The sequence below is a fragment of the Chiloscyllium punctatum genome, chromosome 27, assembly GCF_047496795.1.
Source record: "Chiloscyllium punctatum isolate Juve2018m chromosome 27, sChiPun1.3, whole genome shotgun sequence".
Classification (NCBI taxonomy): domain Eukaryota; kingdom Metazoa; phylum Chordata; class Chondrichthyes; order Orectolobiformes; family Hemiscylliidae; genus Chiloscyllium; species Chiloscyllium punctatum.
Window position 1 is genome coordinate 14463472 of NC_092765.1, and position 14378 is coordinate 14477849.

General features: G+C 41.0%; 1 non-coding gene across 1 annotated transcript; it reads left to right on the plus strand.

The window, feature by feature from the left end:
- Nucleotides 1-10078: 10078 nt before the first annotated feature.
- Nucleotides 10079-10151, plus strand: trnar-ccu (transfer RNA arginine (anticodon CCU)). Its single transcript has one exon. It is a non-coding gene; the product is annotated as a tRNA-Arg (tRNA).
- Nucleotides 10152-14378: the final 4227 nt, after the last annotated feature.

Below are 14378 nucleotides of genomic sequence, written 5' to 3' on the forward strand. Positions count from 1 at the left end.
AAGGCTCACTGGTCTATAGTTCCCTGGCTTGTCCTTACCACCTTTCTTCCAGCCAAATCCTGCTGAGCTGCTCTAGGAAATCTCATTGCCACTATACTAGTCCACTTCCAGTTTTAGGTGCAATCCGCCCTTGTACAGATCATTTCTATCCCAAAACAGCTTCCAATGATCCAAAACTGAATCCTTCTCCCGTACACCAGCTCCTCAGCCATGCATTCATCTGCTCTATCCTTCTATTCCTGCCCTCCCTAGATTGAAGTACCGGGAGTAATCCAAATATTACTACTCTCGAGGACCTTTTAAATTCCTGCCTAAATCTCTGTAATCTCCCTTCAGCATCTCAACCTTTTTCCTTCCAATGTCGTTAGTTCCAATGTGTTTAATGACCTCCTGCTGGCCCTTCCCCCCCCCCCCCCCCCCCCCCGAGAACATTCTGCACCCTCTCTGAGACCTCCTTGATCCTGGCACCAGGGAAGTAACACGCCATTCTTATTTTTCGCTGCTGGCCACAGAAATATCTGTCTGTACCTCTGACTAGAGAGTCACCTAACACAATCAATTGCTTGGAACCCCACCTACCTCTCATTACATTTAAGAAAGTCTCAATACCAGAAACTTGGCTGTTCATGCTAAGTTTCCCTGAGAATCCATCACCCCCTACATTTCCAAAATTGCATACTTATTTGAAACAGGGATAGCCACAGAAGACTCCTGCACTACCTGCCTTACCTCTCTTACCTTTCCTGGAGTTAATCCATCTATGTGACTGTATCTGAGACTTTCCCTCTTTCATCCATCACATCATCCATCCATCCATCACATTCCCTTGCTCTTGTAAATTCCTCATTGCCTCTAACTGCCTTTTCAACTGATCCGTTTGATCTGATAGGATTTGCAACCAACAGCATTTATTGCAACTATAATCCTCAGTGACCTGTAAACTCTCCCTAAACTCCCTCATCCAAGAAGAAGAGCATATCATTCTACTAAGAGCCATTTTGCTTCTTTCAATCTACAGACCCAGAAATTAGCACTGTCTTATTCCTCTGCAAAACACTGTTCCAGGTTAAATTGATACTTATGGCTTATATTTTAAGTTTAATCAAGAGACTTAGCTCAATAAAACATATAATCAAGAAAGAACCCACTCTACTGCAGACTTATTTTAAGACCATGCTTAAAATCCACTTATCTGTTTCTGTGCTATAACCTCGCCCAGACAAGTTCTTCCAAGATCAGTTGTGAACGGTGTGCAGAGATGGTATGAGAAAGGAGATGACTAATAAATCAAACCATGTTTCAGAAATTTAATGAATTAGTTTGGACAATAAAAATGTACTTTACTTTAAAATAGATTTTGTAAAGGTTTTATTGTACAGAATAGCATATGATACTTACCATACAGTGATTCAGAGCCAGAATAGCTGGGAAGGGGAAACCAAAATGGAGCTGTCTGCCTGGGTTCTTTCTCAGGTCTGTTTGCTGCTACAGGGACAGAATGTCTCCCCATGTTTGCTACAATAGGTTGCTATTCTTTAAGCAGTAATATTAGAGTGATATAAGGTGAAAGACAAGTTCAATTCTTTTAAATATTGTCTGTTTTTTGATATAGAATTTTTTTCTGTGTACCTGTCACTCCAATATAAATAACCCAGTAGTGTAACCTATGCCCAACAGGAAGAAACACCACCTCTTGTGGGAACACGTACCCCATTGTAATCACTGAAGTGAAAAATAAGCAAGAGGTGGCATGGTGGCTCAGCGGTTAGCACTGCTGCCTCACAGCACCAGGGTCCTGGGTTCAATTCCCACCTGTCTGTGTGGAGTTTGCACATTCTCCCTGTGTCTGCGTGGTTTTGCTCTGGTTTCCTCCCACAATCCAAAGATGTGCAGGCCCAGTGAATTGGCCACGCTAAATTGCCCACAGTGTTAGATGCGTTAGGGGTAAATATAGGATCGGGGAATGGGTTTGGGTGGGTTTTTCTTCGGAGGGGCGGTGTGGACTTGTTTGGCCGAAGGGCCTGTTTCCACACGTTAGAAAATCTAGTCATCTAATCTAACCTAATCATATGCCATTCGGGGTGCACTTAGGTTGACACATTATAGGCAGATTCATGCAACATCTTAAACTAGAAACTCCAAGCAATAATTTCCCAACGTGTTTTGAACACCCCATTTAAAACATGCTTTCTTTAATAGATATTTTGGAAAGTTTTGAATTACAGTTCTTAAGTTACTAGTTGAGTCTAAAATAGTAAATCCTGTCTAAGGTACTGTTCCTCATTAAAAAGAACTAGTCTCGAGGGACTGATTATTAGGCATCTCACCCCCACGTCACAGTAGATCTGAAACCATGCCCAGAACTCAACATTTGTTAGCTTTGGGGTTGGATGGGAGCTTGAATCATTTGAGTAATGTGTTCTTTTTCAGTTGTGGACTACAGTGCTCACAAACTTGCCACACGTGTGATATGGTCAGCTTCACATGCCAATGTTGATGAGTTATGGATAGGTTATACTGAATTTAACATTAATCCATAAAAACAGGATTCACTTCCTAGCAGTGTTTTATAACTTTGTATGGTCATTTGGAATGGAAATTGTAAATGTTTAAAAATCAGTCCGTTTCAGGCATTTTGTAACATGGTCCCGGATAGATGGGACTTGACCCTGAGCTCTTCACGTACAGAGATAGGGGCACTACCAACTGTGCATATGATCCCTTGGAAATTGTCTGCAACCTTCTGGGGATGCTGACAAACTTATGACATTCAAACAACATTAAATCGCACTGTTGCCGTAATCCTTGCATTTTTCAGCTGTTTAATGTCAAAGCCATGGTGGGGGTTTAAAAAACAGCTTATTACAGAAACAAACACAATGATTTTTAAATACTACTGACATTTTGCAGAACTTTCCCCGATTATCCATAGCCTTCAATTCTGTTTGATCTTGGACCTCAAAGTTTGAAGTTCTATGCTGGTGCAGGTAATATATTGTAAATCCAAGTGTTTCAAACTTTTAGTAAGTCATCACCTTCCTAAACCATGTGTTTATGAGAAAGTTACAATTTTCTCCAAGAGTTTAAAAGAAACCTGAATTGCCTTTGCTTTTATTGTCCCATGCAATCAATGGTTACCCATTACTTTGCACCAATGGAATCAGTATACAATACCAAAGCATAATGAACTCTCAAGTCAAAGTTGCATTGATAAACTTTATGACATCCATGATAACTGACATCAGAAACTTGGTACTGAAATTTATAGTGGTTATATCAGGTTCCACTCATTGACTGATGTGACAGGCTTAACAGTAACTTGTTACAGTATTTAACATTAATCCGTAATTCACTAGGTCTCACTTTGCGCAACATTCAATCTTCAATCCTTCAAGATTACAGTGCTGCCCCAGTGAAGTTTGCATTCAGTTTTTAACAAATTCCTGATAAGTTTCCAGTATTACAGCTTGTGTGCCTGACATCAGGTGAAAATATGCAGCCATGTCCTTGACTATGCTGTCAGTTAGCCTCTCACTGGGATTGCCTGCAGCAAGTCATTGAGATGTTCTTGAACTGGCCTCACTAACCTAGGATGTATGTGTGTATCAAAGGTTACTGGATCCAGCTGAACCTTGAGTTATATGTCTATTGTAATTCTTTTTGTCTTTTTAAACACTCTTCAATTATTTTACTCTCAACTTCTGACACACACATGCTGGGCAAAGCATGACCTTTACTATTTGGTGGCTCCGATAATCACATATCCTTATTCCCCAATGATTTTCTGTTGGAGAAGCATATGCCAAAACCTAATTATTTTTAATAGGCTCTAATTAGGTCTGGCAGTTATGTTTTTCTCTTCTTAAATCACAACATTCTTCAGGAATGCTCTTATCTATACAAAAATCATGACACAATAATCCGTTTAATGTTGTGCAATTTATCTCCAGTCTGTGTTGAAATTTTTGTGCAAGGTTTCATTAGAAACATTGGTAATTCCAGGATATTTAGAATGAGGGTTGATTGGTCATTTGCTAACACTGAGGTGGGGTACTGTAAGGACAGGCACTGAATGATGCTCCTAGGCGCTCTGGATTAGTTGCTTCCACGACACTTTGAACATATGTCACACAAAGTGAATGCATTAACTGGGATTTTTTTCCATCCAGCACAAATGAAGGTTGAAATAGATTGAATGCATGTAACTTCTAATCAAGAGAACTTTGAGACCTGGCTAATTGTGTGAAATATTAATAAGTATGGTTTTTATGCCATTCTCTCTCTTCATATATATAATGTTTATCTTCTTAACTTATTTCTATCTTCAACTTTCCACTTAGATACTTTCTTTCCTTGCATCTCTTTTGCACAATGTCTTGACCAAATTCTCCTGTATGCCTATTTCGAGTCTATTTAACTTTTTCAGGGCCTTGCATAAATGTGTATGTGAGTTTTATTTCAATGGTAACATGATATGTCTTTGAGGAATATTTGGAGGTGCTAAATGTTTCACCCTTTCAATCATAATGCCTTCATGGACATGCCAATTATTTGTGAGGGATTCATCAGTTTCCATGAGGGCCAGGCTAATCTTCAAGGGGCATGGGTTCAAGTCCCACAATGGACGCTGACAGAAGTTTTCTGCATTGTCACCAGTTGTCCAAATTGCACATTACTGTTTTGTCAGACTCTGGCATAATTGGTCAGTGCATTTAACAGCTATCTGAAAGGTTGGCAGTTGTAGACCACCTAGGGAGAAAGTTTTTGCTGATTTGTTACTGCATCACAATACTTCCCAACAGACCAGAAACTCCAGGTTCAAATCCCTGGCAGTTCTTACAGGATAAGAGGGAATGTTTGTGACACGATACAACAAATTGATAACCAGCCAGCAGTTTTTCTACCACTTACTCAGCATTTCCCAATGGAAATATTGCTGATATGGATGACTGATTCTGTCATGTTATTGGGGGTGGGGTTCCAATTTTTAGATTTAACCTGACAGTGCTGATTCATGTGTTAGCAGTCACAGTAGTTGTTTGTCAAAGGAACCTTCATTGTCGCTCAGTGAACGAACAATGGGAAATCCTACTCCTGATCTCACCTGTTTACCCACATACTTTCTGGGAGGGCTTGTTGGATGTCCAAGAGATATTGACCTTAGTTACCACATTGATTCAATTAACTTTCAGAAAAATGATCAATACTTCGAAAGATCATGATTAATTGGGGCCTGTGTATCTCATCACCTTGGGGAGGAAGCCACACTCATTAAAGAGAGATGGTGATTCAATTATAATGTCACAAGTCCAGAGGCGCAGGCTAATGCTGTGGGAGCAGGCATTCAAATTCCAAAATCATAGCTGGTGAAATTTAAATAAGGTCTGCAATCAAAAACTAGTTTCAGTAATGGTGACCATGACAACTATATACACAAAGTTTTGAGACTCTTATCTAAGGAAAGGTAGATGGAGGCAGCATTTGGAGGCAGCACAGAGAAGGTTCACTGGGCTGCTGTAAGTACAGAGGGACTGCTTCATGAGCTTGGTTGGGTAGACTTGGCCTGTACTTATTGGAATGCGAAGCAACCTTATTGAAACACACATGATTCCTTGTGGCCTTGATAGGTTAGATGCAAGAAGGTTGTTTCCTTTGTGGCAGTGTCTAGGACCAGAAGGTTCAATCTCGAAATAAGGGGTCACACACTTAAAACTGAGATGACGACTTTCTTCTGAGGGCTAAGGTCATTAAGTGTATTAAAGGAGGGAGGGGTGTGTGAGATAGATTTTTAATTAATTTTAGAGAATTGTGAGTTATGGAGAGAAGCAGGAAAGTGGAGTTGAGGACGATCAGACAAGCATTGTGTCATTTCATGATGGAGCAAACTGAATGGGTTGGAAAGTTCACATCGGCTCCCACTTCTTACAATCTTAGCTATCATCGGTTGTTGTTAAAAACCATCATGGTCTGGACTGCATGTGGTTGACTGTCACCCTCCGAAGTGCCCTAACAATTCACTTAGTTCGGTTAGGCCTGGGCAATACCTCCCCAGCAACACCTATATCTCCTGAAAGAATAAAGATTATTTTTACCAAGAGTTGGGTTGTGTACAACATGGAGGTTGTTCAGACTGAGCGACGAGTTGATTCCTGCTCTGGTTTCCATGTCGAGTTTTCCCAAGGTGGAGCTTGTTTGGTAAGGTGGAAGCTGAAGGTCAAATGAGGCAAGTTGTGCTGTCAACAAAATGGCAGTTTAACAGCCTATGCTGTTAGTAAATCAATGCTGCTTCATGGGAAACTCGCTATGCTGTTCGTGAAAAGCATCAAGGATAGGGTGACTTGCTCCAAATGTTGATTTGGACCTCACTGCATTTAAGCCTGATTCTGTCACAAATCTCACCGTAGCTCAGATCATTACCAGTCCATGCCCATTAATGCTGTTTTTCTACAGCTGCTACCAGACCAACTTTGAGATTTTGTATCCAATTTCCAGCATCCAGCATACTTTGCTTCTGTTTTCTCTGATGCATGATTCTCCTGACACTTCATATGGTCACCTAACCCACTCCAGGATTCCCTTTTTCCTTTAATTCAAAGCATCCATCCCAAAGAGACTGAGGAATCTCTTTATCTGATTAGGTTTTTACAGTTGAGAAAGCACTGTTACTGCATCTGTGTTCATGAAGTGGAGTAAACAATTTATGGATCATTAACTCACATTCCCCCCTGTCCACTACTTTTCTTAGCTCGTACCTTCCGTGACCACCTGCTCTCATTGAGATGGCTGCCACAGGCCAGTAAATCTCTCTAGGTGCTGTTGTCCAGCCAGGCACAGAGGAATGCAGTGTAACACAAAGTGGTATGCCAAATGTTTTATCACGCGCCTGTCATTACCTGATAGCAGAAACAGAAGCTGTGCCTGCTAGTCATCTGGATTTCACATTCTCACAAGTTTGAGACACAGCACACCAACACCATGCACAAAACAGCCACGTCAATTGAAAACTACAATGGAAGTTCGTTTCTGCCAAAGCTGCTACATTTTAGGTTAACTGTGGTATAACTTCTGAATTGCAAGTGTTCTAAAGTTCTACTAAAGACCTGCTTTGAGCTTTTGAAATTAATGGACAGACTGTTTGACATGAGCTGAACCTAGAATAGTCAAAAGTTCTCCATAAAATTTAAGCAAACTCTCAGATTATTAAAACTGAAATGATGGCTTTCTCAACTGACCCTAACCTCGCAGCTGAAGTCTGAGTTTGTATTCAAATAAAGGCAAAATACTGCAGATGCTGGAAATTTGGCACAAATGTTCAGAATGCTGGAGAAACTCATCAGATCTGGCAGCTTCTATGGAGAGAGAAAAACAGACATTTTGAGTTGAGTATGACACCTGCAGAACTTTAGAATTTCTTTTGCAGAAGTCTCATAGTGCACTTGAGGTGTTAACTCTGTTTCTGTCTCTGCAGATGCTGCCAGACCTGCTGAGTTTTTCCAGTGTTCTGTCTGTTTGTTTCTGAATATGTATTATTTAGATTGGAAAAAAGAATCAATGTATAGGGACTTAATCCTCTGTTCCCATGAGGCGGATAAAGAGCGGAGGATGGGGAAGAACTTAATGCTCTTTGAGGGATTTAACAAATGTTCATAAAATTATGATGTTTTGAGGGAGTAAGTAATAAAAAGACTATTTCTGCTGATTATTGAATATGTAAGCAGGTAATACACCTGGGATTAACATTAAGTAACAGTGAGAGATAGTGTGTTTTTAATATTCATCTATGGGATATGGGCATCACTGACCAGGTCATTCTTTATCCCATTCCAAATTGCCCAGAAAGCAGTTATAAGTCAACCACATTGCTATGGGTCTGGAGTCACATGTAGGTCAGACCAGGTAAAGATGGCTGATTTCCCTCCCTGAAGGACATTAGTGAACTAGTGGGTGGGTTTTTAGAACAATTGACAATAGATTCACTGTCATCATTGGACTCTTCTGATATTTTTTATGAATTCAAATTCCACCACCTCCCATAGTGGGATTTGAATCTAGATCCCCAGAACCTTACCAGGGTAAACAGTCCACATACCAATTGTTGCAAACTTTAGGGAATACGGTTGTAAGAAATATAAAACCTATTGAGATGGCTGCAATTTTTTTGTCATTGGCAGGGCTGCATTTATTTTCCAGCCCTAATTGCCCTTGTGAAGGTGGCAATAAATTGCAACCTGTACCTCTGGAGTCCCTGTGGTGTATCCATCAACAGTGTTAATGGGGAAGGAATTCCAGGATTTTGATCCAGCAACTGTGAAGGAATGATGATATAGCTAAAGGCCAGCATTGTGTGAGACTTGGAGGGGAACTTGCAATAAGTGGTGTTCTGATGCATCTGTTGTCTTTGTCCTTCCAGGTGGTAGAGGTAATGCATTTGGAAGGTAAATTTGGAGGAGACTTGGTGAGTTTCTGCAGTTCACCTTGTAGATGGCACACACTGTTTTCCAGTGGTGGAGGGAGTGAGTGTACAAGGTGGAGGATGAGGTGATGCTTAATGGAGCTGCTTTGTCTGGGATGGTATTGAGCTTCTTGAGTGTTCATTCATCCAAGCCAGTGAAGAGCATTCTGTCACACTCCTGATTGTGCCTTATAAATGCCGAACACACTTTGTCAGGAGTCGAGTCCTTCGCTTAGAATTCCCAGCCTCTGACTTTGCTCCTGTAGCCACAATATTCATGATTGGTCCATTGAGTTTCTGAACATTTCTGAACACTGGATGGTGATAATAATGATAATGCTTTTGAATGTCATGGGTTAATGGTCAGATTCTCTCTTATTTGAGAAGATAGAAGTGAGATTCCTTAATTAATTGAATTTACAATTCTCCCCACCATTTTGAAAAATTTGGCAAACATTAGGATTGATAATTCCCCAGAGCCAGACCAGATTTATCCTAGGTTGCTCTGGGAAGTGAGAAAGGAGGTTGCTAAGCCACTGGCGAAGATCTTTGCTTCCTCATTCTCCAGGGAGTCATATCAGAGGATTGGACAGAGGTGAATGTTGTTCCTCTTTTCAAGAAGGGGAATAGAGAAATCCCTGGCAATTACTGACCAGTCAGTCCTGCATCTGTGGTCAGCAAGGTTTTGGAAAGAATTCTGAGGGATAGGATTTATGACTATTTGGAAAAGCATAGAGTGATTAAAGGCAGTCAGTATGGCTTTGAGAGGGACAGGTCATGCCTCACAAATCTTATTGAGTTCTTTGAGGAGGTGATGAGACAGGTCGATGAAGGTCGAGCAGTGGATGTCATATATATGGACTTCGGCAAGGTATTTGAAAGGTTCCCCATGGTAGGCTCATTCATAACGTCAAGAAGTATGGGATACAGGGAGGTTTGCCTGTCTGGATTCAGAATTGGTTGGCTGACAGAAGGCAGAGAGTGGTTGTAGATGGAAAGTATTCTGCCTGGAGGTCAGTGGTGAGTGGTGTCCCACAGGGCTCTGTTCTTGGGCCTCTGCTGTTTGTAGTTTTTATAAATGATTTGGATGAGGAAGTTGAGGGGTGGGTTAGTAAATTTGCCAATGACACAAAGGTTGAAGGTGCTGTCGATAGTATTGAGGGCTATTACAGGCTGCAGCACGACATCGACAGGATGCAGAGCTGGGCTGAGAAATGGCAATCGGAGTTCAATGTATAAATGTGAAGTGATGTATTTTGGAAGGTCGACTTTGAATGCTGAGTATACGGATTAAAGACAGGATTTTTGGCAGTGTGGAGGAAAAGAGGGATCTTGGTGTTCAAGTGCATAGATCCCTCAAAGTTGCCACCTAACTGGATATGGTTGTTACGAAAGCATTTGGTGTTTTGGCTTTCATTAACGGGGGGATCGAGTTTAAGAGCCGTGAAGTTTTGCTGCAGCTCTACAAGACCCTGATGAGATCACACTTGGAATATTGTGTCCAGTTCTGGTCACCCTTTTACAGGAAAGATGCAGAGACTTTGGAGAGAGTGCAAAAAAAGGTTTACCAGGATGCTGCCTGGACTGGAGGGCTTGTCTTACGAAGAGAGGTTGACTAAGCATGTAGCCCCAGTGGCTTAATAGATAAGGCACTGGCCTCCTAAGCCAGGGATTGTGGGTTCAAGTCCCATCTGGGGTGAAGTCAGTTTGGGTGGCATGGTGGCTCAGTGGTTAGCACTGCTGTCGCACAGTACCAGGGTCCTAGGTTCAATTCCAGCCTTGGGCAACTGTCTGTGTGGAATTTGCACATTCTCCCTGTGTCTGCGTGGGTTACCTCCGGGTACTCTGGTTTCCTTCCACATTCCAAATATGTGCAGGACAGTTGAATTGGCCATGCTAAATTGTCCATAGTTTTTAGGTGCATTAGTCAGTGGGGGGATGGGTTAATCTTCGGAGGGTCGGCGTGGAGTTGTTGGTCCAAAGGGCCTGTGGAATCTGTGGAATCTCATCTAATTTAAGTTTGGACTTTTCTCTCTGGAGAGAAGGAGGAAAACAGGTGGCCTGATCGAGATATTCAAGGTAATGAGAGGCATGGATAGAGTCAATAGCCAGAGACTTTTCCCCATGGCAGGATTGACTGGCACAAGGGGTCACCGTTTTAAGATATTAGGAGGAGGTTACAGAGGAGATGCCAGAGGTAAGTTCTTTACGCAGAGAGTTGTGAATGCATGGAATTCACAAGTGGAAGCAGAGTCATTAGGGACATTTAAGCGACTGCTGGATATGCACATAGACAGCAGTGAGTTGAAGGGTGTGTAGGTTAGGTTATTTTATTTTAGATTAGGAATAATCCTCAGCACAACATCGTGGGCCGAAGGGCCTGTTATGTGCTGTACTTTTCTATGTTCTATGGAAAAGGATGTCGATTGTTAGACCAGAGTCAACTTGTCAACAATTGGCGCCCTCTTCTCATGCAGTATATGATGTTGCTCCCTTCGGAATTTGGCATTCTTGCATTTGACCTGACGAATGAAAAGTGAAAGGTTTTGAAAGTATTGGAGTGCAAGAAGTGTAAAAAATAAGCTTGAGGATTTTATACATGTGAGCCTCAGAAAGCTTTTCTTTTAATAAAACACTGTTTAGACTACAGTCGTATATTGTATGCGGCTGCTGCAAAGGGAAGGATCCCTGCTAGTCAGTCTCACCATTATTGGGAATGAGGCTATAAAAGGAAATTGTATAGTTATTTGAAAATGAAGAATAATAATAATCTGCGACAGAATGTAGAAGAGATTAGACTAACTCTATTGGCACTGATGGGTTGAATGGCCTCCCATCTGTGCTGTAATTTCTGTTGGTGTGCTGATGAGCCACACACCTGCTGCCAATACATATCAAAAAGATTGCAAGTGGGTTGCCTGTAATTCTTGTCCAAATTACTGGCAATGCATTCCACATTTCTGATGTGTGAAGTTGGCAGGTCATGATGCCTTACTGCCAATGCCTCAAATTTAGTATGATTCCACTCAAGATGAGAGTGAAAAAGCTTTTCCAGCTGAATTTACTTCTCCACTGAATTTTACTCAGAAAAACACATCATTACGTAGTTAATTTTCTCTGAGGAACAGCAAGTGAGAAACCTTTCCTAAGGGGATGATTGGCCAAACTAGTTTCATTTGTATGGATGCAGTGTGACAATCGGGATTGCAATTATTCTGAAATGTTACATCCTGTCACTTGCATGTGATGCCAAATCAAGCCTCAGTTGCCTCCCATTAACTGGGTTAGGATATGGCGTGATGTGGATGTATGTATTATAATCTATAGATGTTATGTTGGGCTGTGGCACTTTTAAAGATCATGATGCAAATTTACTTTCCTAAATCTGATGCAGGCTTTGTTTCTGTGACCATATTTGAGAGGTGCTCCATTACTATGTAATTGTGAAGCTCTACAATATCCTATGAATTAATTAGCATTTAACTGGTTTTTCCAAAGCTTTGTACAGAAGTGTGTATCATTCCTGTATGTGAGTCAATTTGCAAAGATTCTATGTATTTAGTAGAGGTCAATTGTAAGCTGTAGGTCAATTGATTTAGAAAATCTGGAATAATCAGCATGTGTGGATGAAATTCATTTCCTATTTTAAAGTTATATGTGTTCCTGTATATTTATGTTTTAAATTCTTGGTCATGTCTTCAAGGCTGTGCCCAAAGACAGGTCCTCAGCTCATTCCTGATGAAGGGCTTTTGCCAGAAACATCGGTTTTCCTGCTCCTCAGAGGCTGCCTGACCTGCTGTGCTTTTCCAGCACCGCTCTAATCTCGACTCATTGCCTGCTGTCACATCACCTTGATCCATTTTCCAAGCTGATTTCTTTCCTCAATGGTGATTTGCCATGGTCTTTCATTCTCAGGGAAAGGTGGGGCATCAGTCTACTGCAGCTAGCATACAAAATGAACCTATGTTGATGACATTGCAATGACACTCTAGGCATCTATCCAATCGAAGAGGCTGTGCTTTTCCAGCACAGCACTCTTGAAATCTATCCAATCGAGCTAATTTAAGCTCTCAATTTGGAAGCATGGGTTCAAACCCCACCGTAGTATCTGATGGAATTTAAAGTTCAACAATACGTCTAGAACACAGTATTTATCTCGATGATGGTGATCATAATAACCATCATCAATTATTGCGTTAGAAAAACCCCATTTGATTCACTAATGTCCTTCAGAGAAGGAAATCTGCCATCCTTGCCCCTTTCTGGCCGACCTGTGACTCCAGACTCTCAGTGATGGAATTGAGTCTTAGTTGTCCTCTAAAATGGCCTAGCAAGCCTTACCACCCATGGGAAGCTTAGGAACATTCAACAAGTGCTGTCCCACATCCCATAAATAATAAATCCCTAGGCCCACATTATTATGGAGAGAATCTATTTTATCCCGTTGTCTCTGATGGTACAGTGTCTTCATGTTGGATGATGGGGATATAGTTATTCTGTGATTTGTTTACAGATAGCTTCCATTATAAGTGCAGACCTAAGAGCAAATATCAGAAAATAGGTTGGCGGGAAGTAGACAGAGAAGTAAAATTTAGAAACTATAGATATTGCATTTGACTTGCAGCTACAACTTTTTGACAGTAAAATTCCTCTGTCGGATGAATCACTTTCTCAGCGAAGGCAGTAACTCTGTCTTTTAACAGATTTATTCTTAAAAGAAAAACAGCAAATTTCATTTTCTCTGCCTCATTTCTCTAGTTTGGCTGGGAGACTGTTTGATGAGTACCAACAGCTCATCAGAACCATTCCCAGTAAACCAATCCTCACAAGGCTGGATGACAGGAGACAATGCTGGTTTGCAGCCACAGCGAGTGATGAGGAATGAGAATCTTGGCTAATTCATTTTCTTTCCCACCCCTAGACCAGGAAACAGCTGAGGTCTGTTGTGCCTCCCCACAGCTATCCGAGTAAACTTGGCTCAGGCCTTGGTTTATGTGGCCTTGTGCCAGTGTTGTCTAATATATTGGCGACTTGTGGCTAACAAGGAATCCAGATGTGTCCAAGTCTATATATGATTAGTAAACAAGAAATGAGTGATATACATTATCCTTGGGCATGCAATCTTAATGTTCATGTCTCCTAATGCTAACAATGATATCCTCGTTTAAAAATCCATGTACATTTGAGTTTATTTACTTTCCTCCTTCTAACTCTGCAGTTCCAAACAAGAGCTGGACTGAGGAGCAGTGTGTGCTAAGAATGTGGAGCCAAACTAATTCTGCTGGTACATTTCTCTTTCTGTGTATACACTGTGAGTGGTGCTTCAAATTTGGAAAAACCTTTTGAGGTGAAACAAATCTTAAACAAGTACAGAGTCTGATAGAGGGGAAGAGTAGAAGAGAGACACCGTATATGAAATGGAGTTTGTAAATATTTCTCATCCCACACATTGTAAATAATTGTATTCTGCAGGTCAGTTAAAATTGGGTTTTACAGAACTGAGTTATTCTGTATTTAATATTTAAAGGCTGAACGTTCATTTCTAATTGCATTTTGCTCACAATTCGAGACCTTATCCTGAATAAAAATAAGATGTGTGTATCATTACAATGATTATTTCAGTCTTGGGAGTTGCCACTTTCTTGTGAATCTTGAATACATAATCAAAAGTGGAGTGTGTACAATCTCCCTAATTGCACATTATTTCTGTTTATTAGACAGTGTACCCTCATGATACTCAACAATACATTGTGCTATTGTTCAGTTTATTTCTGTTAATGGACATGAATTTTAATTTCGTTAATGGGCCACACACCCATGTTTCTGGTGATGGGCCATCTTGGTATCTATTATAAAATGACTGGCTCTCAGAGCTGACCAATGAATGCTCCTTTTCCACCCAACCTCTTACAACATGGAGCCAAAC